The sequence below is a fragment of the Aquila chrysaetos genome, chromosome 4 (assembly GCF_900496995.4).
Source record: "Aquila chrysaetos chrysaetos chromosome 4, bAquChr1.4, whole genome shotgun sequence".
In the NCBI taxonomy this organism is placed as follows: Eukaryota; Metazoa; Chordata; class Aves; order Accipitriformes; family Accipitridae; genus Aquila; species Aquila chrysaetos.
Genome location: NC_044007.1, coordinates 65,690,371 through 65,709,499, shown reverse-complemented (window position 1 = coordinate 65,709,499; position 19,129 = coordinate 65,690,371). Strand labels below are relative to the sequence as shown.

General features: G+C 41.0%; 1 protein-coding gene across 2 annotated transcripts in view; it reads left to right on the top strand.

Annotated features, from left to right (window-relative positions):
* The first annotated feature begins 14,269 nt into the window (after positions 1–14,269).
* LOC115340136 (myelin basic protein) overlaps positions 14,270–19,129 on the top strand; it is a 124,423-nt gene continuing 119,563 nt past the window's right edge. Inside the window, exon 1 of one of the 2 annotated variants that reach the window (XM_030011146.2) lies at positions 14,270–14,359. The gene's annotated coding sequence lies outside the window, so the exon portion shown is untranslated. The remainder of the gene's footprint in view (positions 14,360–19,129) is intronic. The other variant, XM_030011147.2, reaches the window with a different exon arrangement.

Below are 19,129 nucleotides of genomic sequence, written 5' to 3'. Positions count from 1 at the left end.
CAGGTGGCAGTGCATCTATATTAGATACTTTTCTAATCATGTGGACAGACAACGTCACTTTTATAGACCTATTAGTGCAGCACCTCTCTTGAGCAGTACATCCACGTGTGTGGAAGGCTCTTGATAAAACAGATCATTGTACAAGAGGCAAATTCACCTATCCTCACACTTTGTATAGTAAGTAACTTTGCAACTAATGTAATTGTTTTCTAATAGGAGTGCTTGTTAAAAAAGAGTACTCCACACCACATTAAGAAGTTGCAAGATCTAATCCTAAAGTGAGATTTTTCAAGTACAGGCATGTAATAATGGTGCACTGTGTCACTAATTCTTAGTATTAGTGGATAAAGCAGAATTATTTATTTACTTTGTGATCTAATATTTAAAACAGAGATACAGAGAGGAGAAATTGACAACACAAAAATAATCTTCTTCCAAATTTAGTACTTTGCAAGGGAAATAGCGGAGAATGTGAAATTGGTACAGTATTATTCTATTACTGAAGAAACAGAAGACTTCATTAATAGACAGTGCTGAGTGAGAGACATGTAAAGTATCCATAAATATTAGTTGATGCTTGATATATTTTATTTTAACCTAATATTTCATTTAAACAGCGGCCTTATGACAGGAATTATCATTAAAAAACTCTTTTCTCTATTTAATAAAATGGTTTCCAGCTTTTTTTGTAACTACTGTTATCATCCTGAATTAAATCTCTGACAGCAGGCTGGATGCCACACATCACAGAAAATTCAATTCCTCCCCCTGAAGAGCTTACAGTCTGATTAAGCTGACATTAAAATCGATGTAGATCTGCTCATTAACTTAAGGGAAAGGGTCTGATTGCACGGGCCCAGATTTAGAGTTAAGGATCACAGTTGCATACTGCTTTGAATAGGCAGCTTCAGCGAATCTAAGTGCAAGATGACATTCAGCAAGCTGTTCTTTGCAAGTGGAACACCCATCAAAAGCAGTTTTTTCCCCCCACTCAAAGATGCTTTCCACTGAAAAAGTAGGATGCTTTTCGGTGCCACTCCCAGCACTCAGCGCAAGCAGAGCAGAACACAAGATTTCCAGTGAGGCTGGAGAGATTCTGCTCAGCTTGTTCAGCCCTCAGGATCAGCAAAAGAGGCCTGATCCTGAAAGGCATCCTTTAGTTTTTGCAGTTTAGCTTCAACAAAGCAACTGTGGAAACTTATTCTAGAAATATATTACTTCTTACATTTATTGACAGTTTTTTAAAGACATGCATAAGATTTGCAAACAGCGATTTAAGTAATTTCTATTCCATTTGATGGGAAAACCAGGAGCTAACTAATAGCCATGAACTAAATATGTTTGCTCATTGTTAAAACAGATATTTTTTTCCCCATCTGGCTGCAAACCATATTGTATTGGAGCCCTTAGTTTGCGCCAAACCAGCAGGAGGTAGGCATTTTCATTAAAAATGTAGGTAGTAGAGAATTCTTCAAAGATCTTCATGAACTACAATCCCATAGCATGAGAAACTGATGTAGTCAAAAGGAAAAAACACAGGCTATAATAAAAGTGTACTAGCTGTAATAATGTTTATTAATGTCACAGTGAACCCAAGGCCTTTTTGTGCTAAATGCTGTTTCCAACATGAAAGTAAAAGGTGGTGACTACTACAGAGACTTTAAATAATAGACAAGACAGCAGGGGACACAGGCAGATGGGAAGGAGTATAAAGAGGCAAATACTATCGGTCACAAACACTATGGGTCAGCTTGCCAGGCGGTTGTCTCAGTACACCAAGAACTTAACCACAGTCGTGTTGCGGGTGGGTGGTTTTATTTGGGGACGGGGGGTGGTGGTTTTTGCATGTTGGGTTTTTTTTTTAACATATGCGTTATTGCAATTGAAGGTATTAAAGCAACTGGAAGGAGGATAAAGAGGTAGCTCTGCAGATGTTTACAGGGAGAATTGAGGGCGCAGATAATCTCACAATGTCATCTCTCCCTTCCCCTCTAAGGATTTATGTCAGTTTAAGCAAATAACTGGCTTCAGACCTTTCCACTTCATACTGCACACCGACCTTTATTTTGGTGAAGTGCAACTCTCCAAGGATTTCAATTGCATGAGATTTTGGTAATGGCGGTGAGGTGTATGTTACCTGTAAAACTAAACGTTGTAATGTAAAAAGTTGTTCAGTCTAAGCGTCTTGTGGTATTAAATATGTACCTAATTTAACTTGGATTGATGGGTCATTACTGTCATCAAAATCACATTTTCCCTTAATAGTCTTTCTACAGTAGAACACTTTAATATTCTTCACTCTGTAATGTGTCCTTTCTGAATACATCATTTTCTCATGCTGTGAGATGCTGACACTTGATGTAAAAATTATGCACCAGCTATATTACTAATAAAAAAATACAACTATCTTCTGCTATTCTGGACAGGCTGGTAGCTCCAGTACATGCTAATTTACAGTAATACTGTCACAAAACTTATCTTTGAACAAAGTTCAAAATAGAATAGTAAATCATGTTGATTTCCAAGTGTGGTGAATAAATTTTTTTCTTATGACCTTAAAATGGGTATTTTAAAATTATTTTAGTAGTTTCTTATTGCATTTTTTAATTTGAATATTGTTTAAAATGTGTCTAGAAAAACAGGTTTTATTTTGCTAACTTCTAAGGACTTTTTGAATTTTTTCAGGTTTTCAATGAGCTTGATGAAAATTGCGGAAGAGAAACCGGAAGAGAAACCTAGCCATGGCCTACAATCACTCTTGTACCAAACCTGAAATTTAATAAAAGATATGCAATGGTTTATGATATGTGAAGGAAACATTACACAAGGTAATTTGAAGACAACATATGTAGTGTTAGCATAATAAGGATGACCAAAAGAGAGCTGTTTTCAGACAAAGATTTCCTTGGGCTAAGCCTGAACCACAGATAAGCCTGGTCTACAAAAAACTTCTCACGCCGCATTTTTACTGGGATAGCTTCAGCCACTGGCAGCTGTTCAGCTGTGATTAATTTTTCCAATAACTTACATCTATCACTATATAATTGCAACCTGTAACTATAAATGTTGGCCTTCACAGGTTTATTAATTTATAAAGACATTTCTGAACATGTACACAGAACTGAATGCTCTGGGTTGAAACTTTAAGATTGGACTATTTTTATGAAATTATTAAAATATACTACAATTTATGAATATACTCACTTTAATTCTAAACTCATTGAATTTGGCTGTTCCCCAGTGGAGGTGCTGATAGTAAGTTTAAAAAGCATTCACAAAAGCATCTTGATCTGTTTGGTTTCCATTTGCTTTGTTTCTTCTTCTTGGAAATTCAGCTTTGTGCAGACAATTAACTAGCATTTTTTTTCTGTTTTCCATTTTAAGTATTTTTTTCCCTTGAAATGTCAAGTTTCCATTTTACATCATCTCTCTTGGTGGTGCATCAGATTTCAATCTTTCCACAGCTGTGTAAGCTGTACAACAATGGAGTATACTTCACATTTTCTTCATTTTAGAAAAATGGCATTCTTCTAAAACATTTAACACTGGATGTTTCACCCCACTAACTAAAGATAATACATAGTCAGTCATTTGTGCAATATTTAAGTAGATAGTTTTGTCCCTTCAACATTGCTGTCACCCCTTTGCTTAGTGGCAGTCATTTACATGCACAAACATACATCCTTGTTTTAGCCACAAGTAGTACTGGAACAGAGATAGCATAACTGTATACAATATTTTTCTTCCAATACTTAACCTTCACCTCATTTTGATTACCAGTTTTAAGAAAACAAATCTTCAAAAATTGGTTCTACTCAGGAAAAAAATGGCAGAAAGAGGATACTTAGTCTGACAAATAGTTCTTTCAGCTAGCATCACTAAACCTCTACCATTGTCTTGTATAAGAAATTTAACAAAAAGATTTCCTCCCAATATTTGATCTTATGAAAAACTTTGCTAGCTATTTGGGCTCTTGATGTTGCCTCTATAAAACTGCAACAGCTGTAAGTAACACCAGTTGTGGTCTGGCACCGTGGTTACATTCCTTAGCTCAATGAGCATCATCATGCCTCTTGATTAGTCCTCATCAGGATATTTTGGACTACCAAAAAGATTATGTGTGTGACTTTTATGGCATGCATGCCATCAGCAGTGCAGATGTCAGAGTCTGAGAACTACAGGGGCATCAAGAAGCAACCCCAAGCGAGATCAGTGATTGTACCTGCACGCTGCTGCAGACAGAACATGTCCAAGGCCATAGGAGCTCATTCTGGTACTTCACCCCATGCTTTTAGTTAGTGTTCCCCATCTCTAAACTCCTTTGCTACAAATGAAACTACCTTCTTTCTGCCCTTATCTGTCCTGCTTATAACAAACTTCTATACACTGGAAGATTTACAGGTTTGTCTAATGAAGTTAATGGTATTCGTGTAAACCCCAGTCATTTCCTACAGTACTGTTGCCAATTCCCCATTTGTAGTAATATCTTTGTTTTCCCTTTCCTAAAGGCATTACCTAGGAAGAGTTTAAAGTTTAATTTCTCCAAGATTTTAATTTGCATCTTGTCCTATCAAATTACTTGCATTCTTTCTCAGTTGGCATCTTCCACCCATTTTATGGGCATCCTTTTTTATCTAGCCCGTATTAAACAGGAAGGAATCCAAACAGACAACTGTAGGGTCTGTCTCTGTTGAAACGCATCTCAGTCCCAAATCTTTTCTTTAGTCTCTAAGCATTCAATAATCCCCACTGACATCACACTGGCTGTTGCTGAAGTGCACTGCTGCTGCAAATCAGGTCATTTATTCAGGTGTTATAACATGGACTAAAGAGCTAATTTTAGGCTCCTACTCTCAAAAATCCCTATTTATATACTTGTGCCAATGACCATTACATGAAGTAGTGGACGTGTATGAATGGTAGTAGCTTGTATGAAGAAGAAAACATCTCATATAACTAGATTATGAAAAAAGTGAACCTTCATAAGCATAGCACTTCCTCTTGCTCAATTTGCAGGATAGAAAAGTTTAGGGTTTATTCCTTGAAATAAACTTGCACCAACAAACATAGTCACTCTTTGCTTGACCAAGTCATAACTATTCATTAGTCTCATAATATTAAAGTATTCATTACACAGGCAGTAAAACTAGCTAGTAATAAGTGAATTTTTACATTAGTCTATTTGTCAATGATCAGTAACAGTACCTAAAAATCAGATACATCTCACCTGACAGATAAATCCAATTAATCATCGGCAATTAATTATTCCTCCCACAGAATCAGCGAAGTCTGAGCTATTGAGATGCTGGAGCGTGTCCAGAGAAGGGCAACCAAGCTGGTGAGGGGCCTGGAGCACAAGTCTTACGAGGAGCGGCTGAGGGAGCTGGGGCTGTTTAGTCTGGAGAAGAGGAGGCTGAGGGGAGACCTTATCACTCTCTACAACTACCTGAAAGGAGGTTGTGGCAAGGTGGGGGTCGGTCTCTTCTGTCAGGTAACAAGCGACAGGACAAGAGGAAATGGCCTCAAGTTGAGGCAAGGGAGATTTAGGTTAGATATTAGGACAAATTTCTTCACTGAGAGGGTTGTCAGGCATTGGAACAGGCTGCCCAGGGAAGTGGTGGAGTCACCATCCCTGGAGGTGTTCAAAAAGTGCATAGACGTGGCACTTCAGGACATGGTTTAGTGGGCATGGCTGATGGTTGGATGGCTGATGGATGATGATCTTAAAGGTCTTTTCCAACCTAAATGATTCTATGATTCTATGAATTATTTTCATTGGAAATCATGCTGAAGCTAATCTGCATTCCATGAAACAGACACTAAGTCCTCTGTCTTCTCTTACCTACTCAAGCCTGAGTTCTCTCTGAATTATGTTTTTAAAAAAACCTGTTATATTTTCTTTCTCTTTTTTTTGTGTTATATATCTTCTCTATTTTAAATGTACCTCCACTTACTAACACCTTCCTTCATACTACCTAGTTAAGTAGTTGCCGGCTGGGGTTAAACCACAACACCTGTTTTTTTTTTTTTTTTCAATGTAACTCTGTTAAAGAAAATGAAGTTTTGTCCTAGTAACTAGAGCTTATCACAAATGGAAAAACTTACTAGGAATGTGGTAGACTATCGCTATTTCTGAGCTGCCTATTCTTTTTCCTTCAGGAGGCAGCTTTAATATTTAACACAAGTAAATACAAAGAAGCTATATTGTTTGCATTATGACAGAGATCAGAGAATCTCTTAGTATCTATACAGTAGTATATTTTGGGAAACAGCGGGATACATTTACTCCTGTTTCTAGACTTGCATATAATTTTTTACAAGTTATTTGTATCAAATATATTGTAAAATACCTAATAATTAGCAATAGAAAAGACCATAGATATTCCTGGAAGTATTGCTAGGTGGTCAACACCACCCATTGGAAGACTCACCTTTGGCCACTTACAATTTTGCCAAATTTCAGTTATTTGGGAAAACAATTTATTTGGGCTATACCCTTCCCTGCCACCTCCAAAACATTGTTTGAGCTATTTCTTATACTAGGATTGTACAGAAAGTTGCTTTCTCCATGTAAAAACAAACAAGAAAACTTAAGCTTTGCAATGTACATATGAAAATCCACATGGGTTGTTGGTACTTAGAATTTAGATCTACCACGCCAGTTAAAATGAATATCCGGTAGCATTGTCCTATCATACCTTATATTTGTTTTGGACAAGAAATTTAAAGCTTGGTATAGTCAACTCCAGAGTTGATCTGAGGTGAAGTTTTCAGTATTGGCCATGGTGGCAAGATAGCATTAACCTGCTCAAGCCCCTTTGAAACTTCCAGGATAATCCCATATTATCTGAATGTTTGGAGGCTGTGGCTTTTCAAAGTTGAATCTTGTTGCATTGTGACTGTAAAAAAGGTCTCCTGGAGACTGATGTGTGGAAAAAAATTGTAGAAATAATAAGAAGGGAATTGAAGACAATGCTATTCAATCTATCATTGTTCATGAAGACAAGATCAGAACTGTATTTACAGTGATTACTGAATATTGTATTTGTTTTAATAGATTCAGACTTCTCCATTGTCTTATTTTCACAGTCTTTTTCATAGTCAGTCCAAATAGCAGGTTTTTATTATGGTTAAATTTATTAAGTGTATAAACCTGAAGCACTCTCTGATTGACGTTTGAATCATCCTCCTATCCACCATCTCTGAATTTGGAGTGAACTCTAGTATTAAGCAATGCAGTTCATGTAAAGGAATGAACTGCTACTGAAAGCCACTCTCTTTCTACTTGACTATTTGCTTACCCTATAGTGTAAGTTAATACATACCTGTCAGTCAGATGTGATTACCAAGAATAGACAGTCTCTGGCACAAACTGGGACACTATCACGCTCATCTTTAAAAATGCTACTGTCATTTATGCTTTCTGGACCTGTTTCATCGTAGTGATGCAACACCCTGCAAGGGTACTGTATCCTCCTTTCTAAAACAAACTTTATAGGTGCAAATAATTTCCTTTTGTTGTTCACCTTCAATTTGCTAACTTAAACACTTTGCAAATATAGAACTTGGGGGAGGGAACGTTACACAGTGATAACTCTAGTTAAAGTCAGCAGCAGAACAAAGTTATGTGCACTTCATTAGCAAGCATTTTAAGCATAGTTGATAGAATTCCTTCTTATTTACATTAGACTAGCTATTTAATCTGCTCTGACTGAAAGAAAAGATAAGAGAGTGGTTAGCACAGTGCCATATATGAAAAAGTATTTCCCAGTGGGGAAAAAGAGAAGGCAGAGCAAGCAAGTACATGCCCTATAATCATGCACTTTGCATAGATTTATACTGAAAACTGCTTGCTGTTTTCAAAACCCTGTAGACTATGCAGTAGCAAACCAGAAAAATGGCACGATTTCCTATCCTACAAAGCCGAAGCCCAGCTGCAAAATGTCATTGTTTTTGTAGCAGGAGAGGAAACAATGAGAAGGGGAAGGCCCCTGTTCAGTTATTAGAAATGTTTTCTGTTTTTTCTATGCTGATACTGCTGCAGCTGTATTCAGGCATTCTGGAGTATGTTTTATGTGTGAGACTGGTTGACTTCCTCTCGTTGGAAACGCGTTGAATAGCAATAAAGCAGAGCTTTGTAGATGTCTGCCCACACAGTGACTACAGCTTCTTCTCTCTTTAGCAATAGGAGAAAATATAATGATGGCTATCATGTTTCAGATTTAAAGAATATGTTTTACTCAGCGTAAAACTGATCTGAGCACACATTAGGTTCTCCTGTAAAGACATATTATATTTCACCTGCATTCTGTGATTTAGTTTCAAAATGCAGTGAATTCAAGACCTAGGTGATCACTAATTGCATGTAATACAAATCTTAGCCTTTACAGATTTTCATTTCAAGAATTACACTGTAACAAACAAAATTATATTGTCGTTATTTTATATCACATATTTTAATACATCTTTTATTTGCCTTATAAAAATGAATTTGTAAGTTCAAATGTCAGAATCTTATGATTTTGTAAAGAATAATAAATAAGTTATTTCATTGGGGGTGCCAGGCAATCATTCTTATTGGTAAGTACAGTAAAACCATTTTTATGTTCTAAACCTGTTTTCTTCCAATTACCCTTTTTGGAACCTTTCACCTGGGGGCTTGTAAATCTTTTTTAAAACTGAGCAAAAACATTCTTCCTCTTTTTTTCATGAGGAAAAGTAAAAGGACTTCCAACTGGACAGCCCCGCATGCAACATTTGTTTCCAAGTTTAGTGTGACAGGCAGTTAGAGCTTTCACATCTCTGGAATAAAGATGATTTTGCCAAATGGCTCCCATAAACTGGCATTAGAAACAAACCAGCGTTTCAACACACTGCAGGTGTTAGATTGAGAAAAATGGATACTGCAAATGGAGACACAGACAGGCAGAACTTCCTCTGACACTGAGTTGAGCAAGGACTGCTATTTTAAAAACATTTACACTGAAATAGAGGAAGTGTTGTGCTGGTCATCCCAAAGAGAAGTCCCAGTTCTGAAGAACATGCAATGTAAGAGCCAAGGTGTAATAAGTGGAAAGCAGAAAACGAGAAGAACAGAGGTTCAATAGAGTCCTGGATATATCCATTTCTGTCCCTCTTCAAGTTAGCTTTCCATTGGCCCACACAAGCCTTTACCACACTCTACCATGGCTTAAGAAAAAATGAATATACATGTATCATATGTATGTATATGTGTGTGTGCATGCATCTGTAAGTAATTAGTGAGAATACAGACATTTTAATTTGTATAAGTGAAGAGGTATTTATACACAGGCTTGTTTTCCATTCTTTCATTTGTAAATTAACTGCACACATCAGGCATGTTTTCTCTACTGATTAAGTGCTAATGAAAAACAGAAACATTGTCCTGTGCTTAAGAGCACTTAAACATATCAGATATTTTCGACTAACTTTTCCATTAGCTGGAATGTTCATGTTAGAAGAAACAGAAGAGTAAAATCTCCTTTTATCATAGGACTTTTTTGACCAATATTGTAGCAGTATGTGAGATCCATTTGAAATATCCTGTGAGATGATCAGTTTTACAGAAAACTGGGTTGTCAGAGGCAACGATTAGACAGAGACAAAAAACTACAAAATGGAGAAAATGAGTTTGAAATTATGCTACGTTCATCTTCACGGTTCTGTGCTACTACAACCACTTTCTGATCTTTTTTGGCAAACAGGATACTGGTGGTGTCATAAAAATAATGCCCATCTCTTGAAAAATGCTTTAGAATTTGAAGATAAAATAGTTCAGTAAACAGTTCTGAACAAAAATTTTTGTTTGTTCACTGTTAGATTATTTCTACTATAAAATGTAATATCACTCAGATCTTTAAATGCCAGTATTTCTGTATATGATTACTTTCTCATTCAGGCAAGGATATAACGTATTATTTGCAAGGACTGTCAATATCTATTACATTGTCATTTATCCACTGCTGTCTTCATCCAGCAGGGAATAATAATTTACCAGGAGAAAGATTTTTGTTCCAACGCATATTTACAATGAGGTCATATGTCTTAATACCCATGGGTAGTAAAAAACTATGAGTTCTGACAAGATTTCTGAAGAGGGTCTGTCCCCTTGTGGCTGCAGAACACCTCCTCGATTCTCAAGGTTCATTTAGAAAATAAAAATGCAATTTTTTAAAGACTCAAAGGCTTCAGAAACAGTGGCCGTTTCACTGCCCCTTTCACAGGTATTTGCTGAAGGACATATTTTGAACCGTTTTTCTAAATATTTGGCAGAGATCTTCTAAAGTTTAGCCACCATGACCGTACAGAAAATTCCCAGCAACCAAGTCTAACTTTGGGATTCATCAATTACCAAAACATAGCTCCCAGTTTGTGATAGATCTCAGCATCTGCAGATAACGGTGTCCTGTTTCCCTGTGTACGCAGTCTGAGATTACTCAAGCACCTACTGAGATGATGCTCCTGTATTGGAGTCTTCTTGCAAAAAAAAGTATCAGGAACTCCTCCTGATTCTGCTTATAAAAGTATTTTAAGTGTCGTGTTGTTATTTTCAAGGACTAATCCATAATTGTGCCGGTTTGGGCTGGGATAGAGTTAATTTTCTTCCTAGTAGCTGGTATGGGGCTGTGTTTTGGATTTGTGCTGAGAACAGTGCTGATAACACAGGGATGTTTTTACCATGGCTGAGCAGTGCTTACCCAGAGCCAAGGGCTGTTCTGCTTCTCAGCCCACCCCACCAGCGAGGAGCCTGGGGGGGCACAAGGAGCTGGGAGGGGACGCAGCCGGGACAGCTGACCCCAACTGACCATATATATGACATTCCATGCCATACGACATCATGCTCAGCATATAAATCTGGGGGAAGAAGAAGGAAGGGTGGACGTTCAGAGTGATGGCGTTTGTCTTCCCAAGTCACCGTTAGGCGTGACGGAGCCCTGCTTTCCTGGAGATGGCTGAACACCTGCCTGCCCATGGGAAGTGGGGAAGAAATTCCTTGTTTTGCTTTGCTTGTGTGTGCGGCTTTTGCCTTCCCTATTAAACTGTCTCTAACTCAACCCATGAGTTTTCTCACTTTTACTCTTCCGATTCTCTCCCCCATCCCACCAGGGCAGAGCGAGCGAGTGGCTGCGTGGGACTTAGTTGCCGGCTGGGGTTAAACCATGACAATAATAAAAGGTTTTATGAAATACATCAACCTCCCAAGTCTTCATAATTAAGACTTGATTTTAAGACTTAAAGAAGGTGTTATCATCTGGAGTTCACTGAAGGTCCATTCATGAGAAATTCCAAATGAGTTCATAATTGGGTCTAAATTATGTTTCCTCTGCATGTAGGGCTTGATAGCATTAATCTTGCATCGGCAATCACCACTGTCTCAGTGATGGTTCCTCATTACGGTATTTTGCCATTTGCCATTTTCAGTTCTTGAAAGTGAATAGCTGTTCTTTCATCTTAATTCAACAGCTTTCTGTGAATTTTAATTAAATCATTCTTTGAGTTTATATGACATTGGTCTGGTTACCCATGATGAGGTTTTCCTACCCAAACTATAGTTTCCCTAATAAGTCTAACCTATTGGCCAACCAGGTCAATTGTTTCTCATTAGGAATAATAAACGGCCAATTCTAGTACAAAGGTACACATGAAATACTGTGCAAATTCTGCTTTCCTTCCATTCCCTTTCTCTGATTTGCATAAAGGAACACTTTATACTTGATTCAAGCAATTTTTACTGGACAGCTAATTAAAAACACCCCAAGATTAATTTCCCTGTCACTTGTTTTCATACTGTCATTTATTCAGGTAGAGCTCTTTAAAGTGGCCCAAAGAGCAGGGGTGAAATAGTGTGTGGGGAACATTTAAAAAAGAAGACATTTTTCTTTTCTCCACACAACAGGAAGCAAACAGAAGAAGAAACGATACTGGCTCTGTTAGACCTGGACATATAAGCATTGCTGCTGAACATTTGCTTTTTTCATTAAGAGATTGCAGGAGCTCGCATTCATTAATAGCAAAATTACAAACCAGAATGTCTACATTTCTAGCTACCAATGCTGTCCAGTGATTCTAGTGTTTTTACAGAAGTTTAATTTTTATGAGTATACATAAATGAGCATACTGACATCTGCCTACATACAAAAATCCTGGAACAATAAGGGAAGCTACAAACTGAAAAGGAGGCAGATGTTCAACACCTTAAGAGAGACCTGATGCAGCTATGCCATGTAACACAGCTGTACAAGGGCAATAATTTTTCCAGTTTTTTTTCCTACATACTGTATGACAATCCACATTCTGCAATTCTGACTCTCCTCACACCTTTAGGCCTCAACAGAGTAACCTTGCACAGTTGTACATAGACACACAGAGAAGTATTTTTATATATATATTGTCTAATTTATGTATGCAAAGGTATGTTCACATGTCTAAATACGTAACCCACTGCCTGCAGAATAATTATCTTAGCTCAAAGCTACATGTAATATCAAAGTATGCAAGATAGGGGTTCTAATCTCTTTACCATGATTTATTCATTGGCCTTCTGAAAGTGCAGTTAGATGAGATTTTGGATCTAATTTTTCCCTGAGATTTGATGCAAAAAAGTCAGAGATGACCACCTGAAGACTGAAATTGGGTGTTGTCTTTTAAAGTTGATAAATATTGGTTTCTTTTTGTCATGATTTTGAACAAAGTTGCCATTTAAAAGTAAAAATATGCATAAAGCTTAACTATCAAACTCATTTAATGTGCTCCTCAAATTTCCAAGAAAAGAAAGTGGTATCTTTTTGCCAATGAAGGAGCGTGAGGAAAAAGAGAGTGATTCAAAGTAGTACTTTCTGTATTCTTAATATAAAATTCCCAGATTTTGAATTGCTCATAATGGTGATATTCAATCTATTCTTTCCCTCTACGATCCCTCCTTCCTTCTGTGATCTTTCTTAACTTGCACTCCAGTGTTTTACCTTCAGGTTTTAGCGTGTTGTACGGTAGTCTTCATACATACAATAAAGACTAACATCGCAAACTTCTCACTTTGCACTGGAAGGAATTAGTGGTAGGATGTTCCTTTCATACAATGGAAGTATTTATCTAAATAAATGTTTATCCGTAAGAACATATAGTTTATAATCTGGCCCAATATTTTTCTAAAACCTCCTCCATCTTCAAGAAGGAATAGCGAGCCAAAAAAGATTTACATATTGAGGAATTAGTGGGTAGCTGACTTTATAACTCTCCATCTGTTGGGGTTTAAACAGGATGCGCTTGGCAGGTGCAACAGATAAATACAGTAATCACCAATGAACCTTCCAAATAAAGTGACTCCTTAAAAAAAGCAACTATGTATAAATTTACTTCCTATTTTTGCACAGGATGGAAACAAATTATTTGCTCAAAGCATTCATAAAAGCGAACTGCCCCCCCGCCCCCAGAAGCCAGAGGAAATTCAAAATGCAGTTTCTCTTCCCTCTCGGCCCCAAACAGCCCCACCCTCGGGGTTCACGCTGTGAAACTTGGTCCCACCGAGGTGGCCAAAGTTTGCCCGGGCCTCACGCTAACCTGACACCGAGTCTCGGGGCTGCAGCAAGCGCATCTGACGGCGTGCGGCACCCACTGAAACGGGGAGTTGTGCCCCGGGACTCGGGCTCAGACCAGGCAAAGCACCGACTTACCCAGGTATCTGTTGCGGGCGCATGACTTCGAGTCTAAAACTGCAGGTAAAATTGCAGTTTGTTGTTCCCCCGCCCCGGGTTTATTAAAATCCCACTAGAGCAGGTTATGGGGACGAGTTACCGGCCCGCGGCGGTCAGGCCCGAGAGGGCAGCGAGCAGCCAGGCGGTGGGCTCCCGGCTGGCCGAGCCCTCCCACCTCCCTTACCCGGCCGGAGAGCCGTGCCCGCCCCGCGCAGGGTAACGGGCTCCCGTCCCTCCTTCGCCCTCGGAGGGGGGGGTCCCTGTCCTGCCCGCCTCCGCCGGCGGGGTGCGGGGCACGGCGGAGCGCCCTCGCCCGCCGCTGCTTCCCGGTTGCGGCGGGGCCGCCGCCGGGGCGCACCTCCGGCGCAGGTACTGGGGGCCAGCGCCGGGGCGGTAGCCGCCGTGCTTTCTGAGGGGAGGGTTGGGGGCAGGAAGAAGCAAGCCAACAAACAGCAAAACGCCGACACCGAGCGGGGGCAGCTCCTCCTCCTCCTCCTCCCTCCCTTCCCGGCTCCATCCCCGCCTTTCCCCGCACCTCGCCACCGCCTCTCCCGGTGGGTGGCGGCGGGGGGGGTTGCCCTCTCGCACCTCGGCTGCTCCCGCTGCATGCAGCCCCCGGAGCGCCGCAGCCCAGGACGACACGCCGGGTGCGTTGTGATTTACTCTTTTTATTTTTTTTTTTTTGTGGGTTTGGTCTCCCGTCCCCCCGCCCTTCTGTCCGGGCGGTTTCGCGGAGGGGAGCCGGGCAGGTCGGGGGCCTCGCAGCCCCCCCCCCCTTCACCACCGCCGGCTCCGGGGCCGTACCCGCCCGGCACGCCGGGCTCCGCCGTGTTTGTTGTTGTTGTGCTCCGGGGGAAGGAGGCGGTAGAGCGGGGCGGGGAGGGGGAGGTGGTGCGGTAGCGTTTCGGCTTGCTTCTCTTCCTCTTCGCCCTGTGTGCCCCGCGTCCCTCCCCCTCGGCGGGGCGGCCGCAGGAGGCTCGGCGGAGGGCAGGCGGCGCTGCGGGAGCACCTGGAGCAGGTGGCGGCGGCGGCACGGACGGGGGCAGCGGTAGGTGGTCCTTGGGATCCCTTCCTCCTCCCTTGATTCCGCCTCCGGGACAGGTACCTGCGGACAGGACCGGGGCGGCCCGCCACGATCGGCTAGGCGGCTGGGGAGGGCAGGGCAGGGCAGCTGCCCGCCCCGCCGAGGCGTCTCCTCTTCAGTGAGGGGCGCGGAGGACCCGGTGCCGGTGCGTTGCATAACCGGGGGGGGGGGGGGGGGGGCACAGCTTGTCGCGCCCCGGCCGGCAGCGGGAGGCCCGAAGTCGGTACCGTGGTCTTCCGGTTTCACATCGTGGCCGTGCCCGGAGTTTTAAACAGAAACGGCCAACTTCCCCCTTGTTTGTTTTTTTTTTTTTTTGTGTGTGTGTCTGTGTGTGTGTTTTTCTCCTTTCCTTCTTTTTTTACCTCACGGGGCAGAGCCGCGCGACAGGCGCTGGCGGAGAGCTGAGGAGCGTGGCAGGTGCTGCCGCCCGCCCCGCCCGGGCACTCACCGGCTATTGCCAAGGGATTTCCTCGGAAGTTTCTGTGAGGAAAACCCAAAGGTGCGCCCGGCGGCGGGGACCGCGGGCTGTGGGCCGGCCCGCGGGCGGCAGCGGCGCCTGCGAGGTGCCGCTGTGAGGCTTCCCGCCTCGGCTCCTGTCAGCGCCCTCGCCTCCCCAGGGTCCCCGCCGCCGGGGCCCGCCACCTCCACCTCCTCCTCCTCCTCCTCCTCCTCCTCCTCCTTCTCCTCCTCTGTCACCGGCTTTTGGCTTCGTTTGAAGCCGCCGTAGCTTTGGTTCGTCTCGGCGGCCGCGCTCGGGCTGTGCGGTTTCTGTGGAGGGTTTGGCAGTGTTTTAACATCACTCGGGGCGCGCGTGTGTGTGGTGGGCTGCGGCGAGAGCGAAGGCTGCAGTTTTAGTTTCTTCGTATGCTCGTGGGGGACTCTGTGTTTTTTTTTTTTTCGGAATCGCTGCACGATTTGTCTTGGGAAGAACGTCAACATGTATTTTTGTAATTTTAAGTAGGTCAGTCATGATAGTGTTTCCTGTGGGCATCACTTTTGTCCTTCAACGTATCAGATGCTACATTTGGAGTAATGTTGATTTAAAAAAAAATAATGAAGAAACTGTGAAAATAAAGGCTTTCTTGTGGAGAAACTGAAGTTTTCCCCCTTTTCAGTGGGACCAGAATTGAGTCTCAGGTGATCAGGACTGACAGCATGTATGTTGCACTGGTTTATTTCTGTTATATTCACTCATTATTTTTTAAATGCTGAGATTAATGAATATAATTTTGTGTCTGTGGAGTACTGTTAGTTCACAGATACAAACAAGTTAACCTGTAGATTGTGGGGTGATTGTGTATAGAGGCTTGAAATACCTGGCTGGAAGGATGATGAAGTGCTCCCTGTCAGTCAAGGTAAATAATAACAGAGTAAGAGAACAGTCTCATTTTACATTAATGATTTGATTACTGTTGGCATTTGAGTAGGAAACAGTTCTCTAAGGTCTTTAAACGCTCTTAGAGCAGTTAGGGATAACTGGTACGAGTCTGTCAAAGCTCTCGAGCATCATGGATTATATACTTTTAATGTTTTATATCAGCTCTGCCTGTATGCATTCTGAATTATTCTAAAGAGCACCTATGAGATCATTAAAAATGCCACATCAGGATATACCAAAGTTTCTGCTGGCAGCGGCCAAGAGTGGGTGCCTGGAGAGGACCACAATAGGGAAAGCTTGCAGTGATGCTTCCCCAGAATACTCTCTACAGGCAGCTGTGGCTCAAGGATTCCCTTGGGTCGAAGTGTTGCCTTTGTGCTTGGCAGACACAAAGTTTGTTGTTGTTGTTTTGTTTTTTTTTTTTTCTTTGATCTTATACAGTAGTTTTTGAAGCCGTGTAGACTTCTAGTAAGGTAATAGGTATCTGAGGAAATAGGTAACCAGATGGAACGTTTTACAGACATTATCGATCACGAGTAATATGGTCAAAGGGCAATTTCTAGTTTGTGACGGCCCGTGCATGGAAGTTATATTAATGGATATTCATTTTCTAAGCAATGTTCGTGCATTAGGCTCTGAGATAATCCATTGAGAATAAAGCTTGATATTTATAATGAGAGGGGGAAAAAAAAAAAAAAGGCAGAGAGTGTTATGCTCTTCTAATGTGTCCTGATGAAATGTATTCAAATTTGTTTTCACTGAGTTGGGAGAAAGCCATGAATAAAATGTAATGTTTTGTCGGCTTCACTGGATTTATAAGTAGAGAATTAAGAATAGAAATTAAGAGTTTATGCCATGCTGTACAACTAAAGAATGTACACAGACTTTTGAAGCCTCTGTTCTATTCTATAATGATAATTACTATGAATAACTGAATAATCATTATTGTAGTGATAAATTTTGGCCCACCACAGGCCCTTTACTTTATGACAGAAATTGCAGCACGTTACTTAAGCAACTAAAAATATGAAACTATTTTTAATTTTGTGCGCTCGTGAAAATTTTCATGACAGAATTGTTCTTGCGTTGGGCTTTATTCCTCATAAAGTCAGCTGCCGTATGTTACTTAGTTTTCTAGTCAGCTAAGGCCTCATCCTTTTTAAAGACAAGCTTGTCAGAATTAGAAAAATCATGGACTCAAAATGTTCTGCACGTGCAGAGAAGGATTATATCTGTTTTCAAGGCAAGACTTGACATTGGTCACCCTGTGAATCAATAGCATAACTGGGACATGCTTCCAGTTCTTTCCAGTTCTGAGGGTTTGAGAAGATGGGTGTTAGTGGTGTGTTGGATTACAAAGGAAGGTACATGGAATGATTATGGTAGGATCAGGCAAGAGAGCAACCTGTCCTAGGGGAGTGCCAGTGTTCTCATTTGGTGTTGCCTGGAGAAACATGGAATTTGGAAAATAGGTCCTTGAATCTCAGTACCATTGCATATGCACAAATTTCCTCTTTATTCTTTTTGTGATGTTTTTGTTCAGTACTCAATATAAATTCTCCATATGGTTGAAATAGCCACTGCAGTTATTTATTGCATCAAATAGAACCTGTCATTATAGTTTAGGCTCTAATTACTCTGCTACATGATTGTTATGACTAAAGAAACAATTTCATTATAAGCTGTTGAGAGAAAGCAGATTAAACTGAAATCCACCTCTCATACTTGCAGCATAAGTAGCAAAAGTTGTTAAGTTTTCAAAATTATATGCTACCTGTTTTCTGTGAACTTCTTACCTGCCAAAAGGAGGTGCTGTGAAAATAGATGAGTGCTCATATATTAGAACCTGGGCAGTTTGATTCAAATTTTTACTTACCAGAACTAAATTGATTTAATTTACACGGGAACATAATGTTTGACAGTCAACACAACATACGGACTAATGTGGATGAAATCTAGTATAATTTGGCTAAAGCACTGAAAGCATAACCAGTGTTTAATGGGGGAGAAGGTTGGAAAGCTTGCAGTCTGACTCTGGTCTTGCGTACAGGTTTAAAGTGTAAACTCTCTCACGGATTAAAGGATAGCACAGTCTCATGGATCACTGGTGAGGTACCCAGTCCTGTGGTGTTTAATTACCTGAATAATTTTTCTCTCAGGCAAGATGTCACATTGAAGCTGTGATCCGTGTTTTCTGTGGTGAGGCTCTTACTTACATAAAGGACACCAGTGATGAACAGGTCAGGAACTTTTAGATGCAGTTTTGAATACAGCCAGTTGATAGTCTTTTATAGAACAGGCGTTTGTCTGGTTTCTTTAAAATGCTCTGTTGAAGATGGAAAGGGAAAAAGCCATTACAGTTGTCCAGAATTGTTAGGTGCTTCCAAGAAAAAAAATCAGTAGGCCAAGAAAAAAATCAGTAGGACACTGTCATTTCTGAAGAAGCCTGAATTTCTACATGTAAAAAAAAAAAAAAAGTTAGCAACCAATGGAAGAAGAATCAGAAAAAGGATATAGGCTTTAGAGCTTGGCTGCTCAAATAACTTGTACAACTGTAGTTTCAGACAGATGACACTAGGCTCCAGTACTTTATTTGCATATTACCTGTGTTAATACCCATTTTCTGGTGCACCCAGCCTTCTGCACAAACTGCTTACTTTGGACCTAATTAGATAATCGGTGTAAAACGAACAAGTTGGTCTCTGAGAGACTGATCAGTTGCCAGAGGCAGTGGCTGACTTCAGTCAGTGGAGATTACATTAGAGCCTCTATTACTGTAGCCTTCGGTCGTAGTTCTGGGTCTCGCTGTACTAACCATTCTGCAGGCAGATTGTTCTCACTGTGGTGGGACGACATGTGAATGCTGTGTTTGAGCTAAAGGAGCACAATATGGTGATACTGACTAGCTCATAAATTAAAATGACACAATGGAAATCTAGGTCTCTAGAGGTTTCA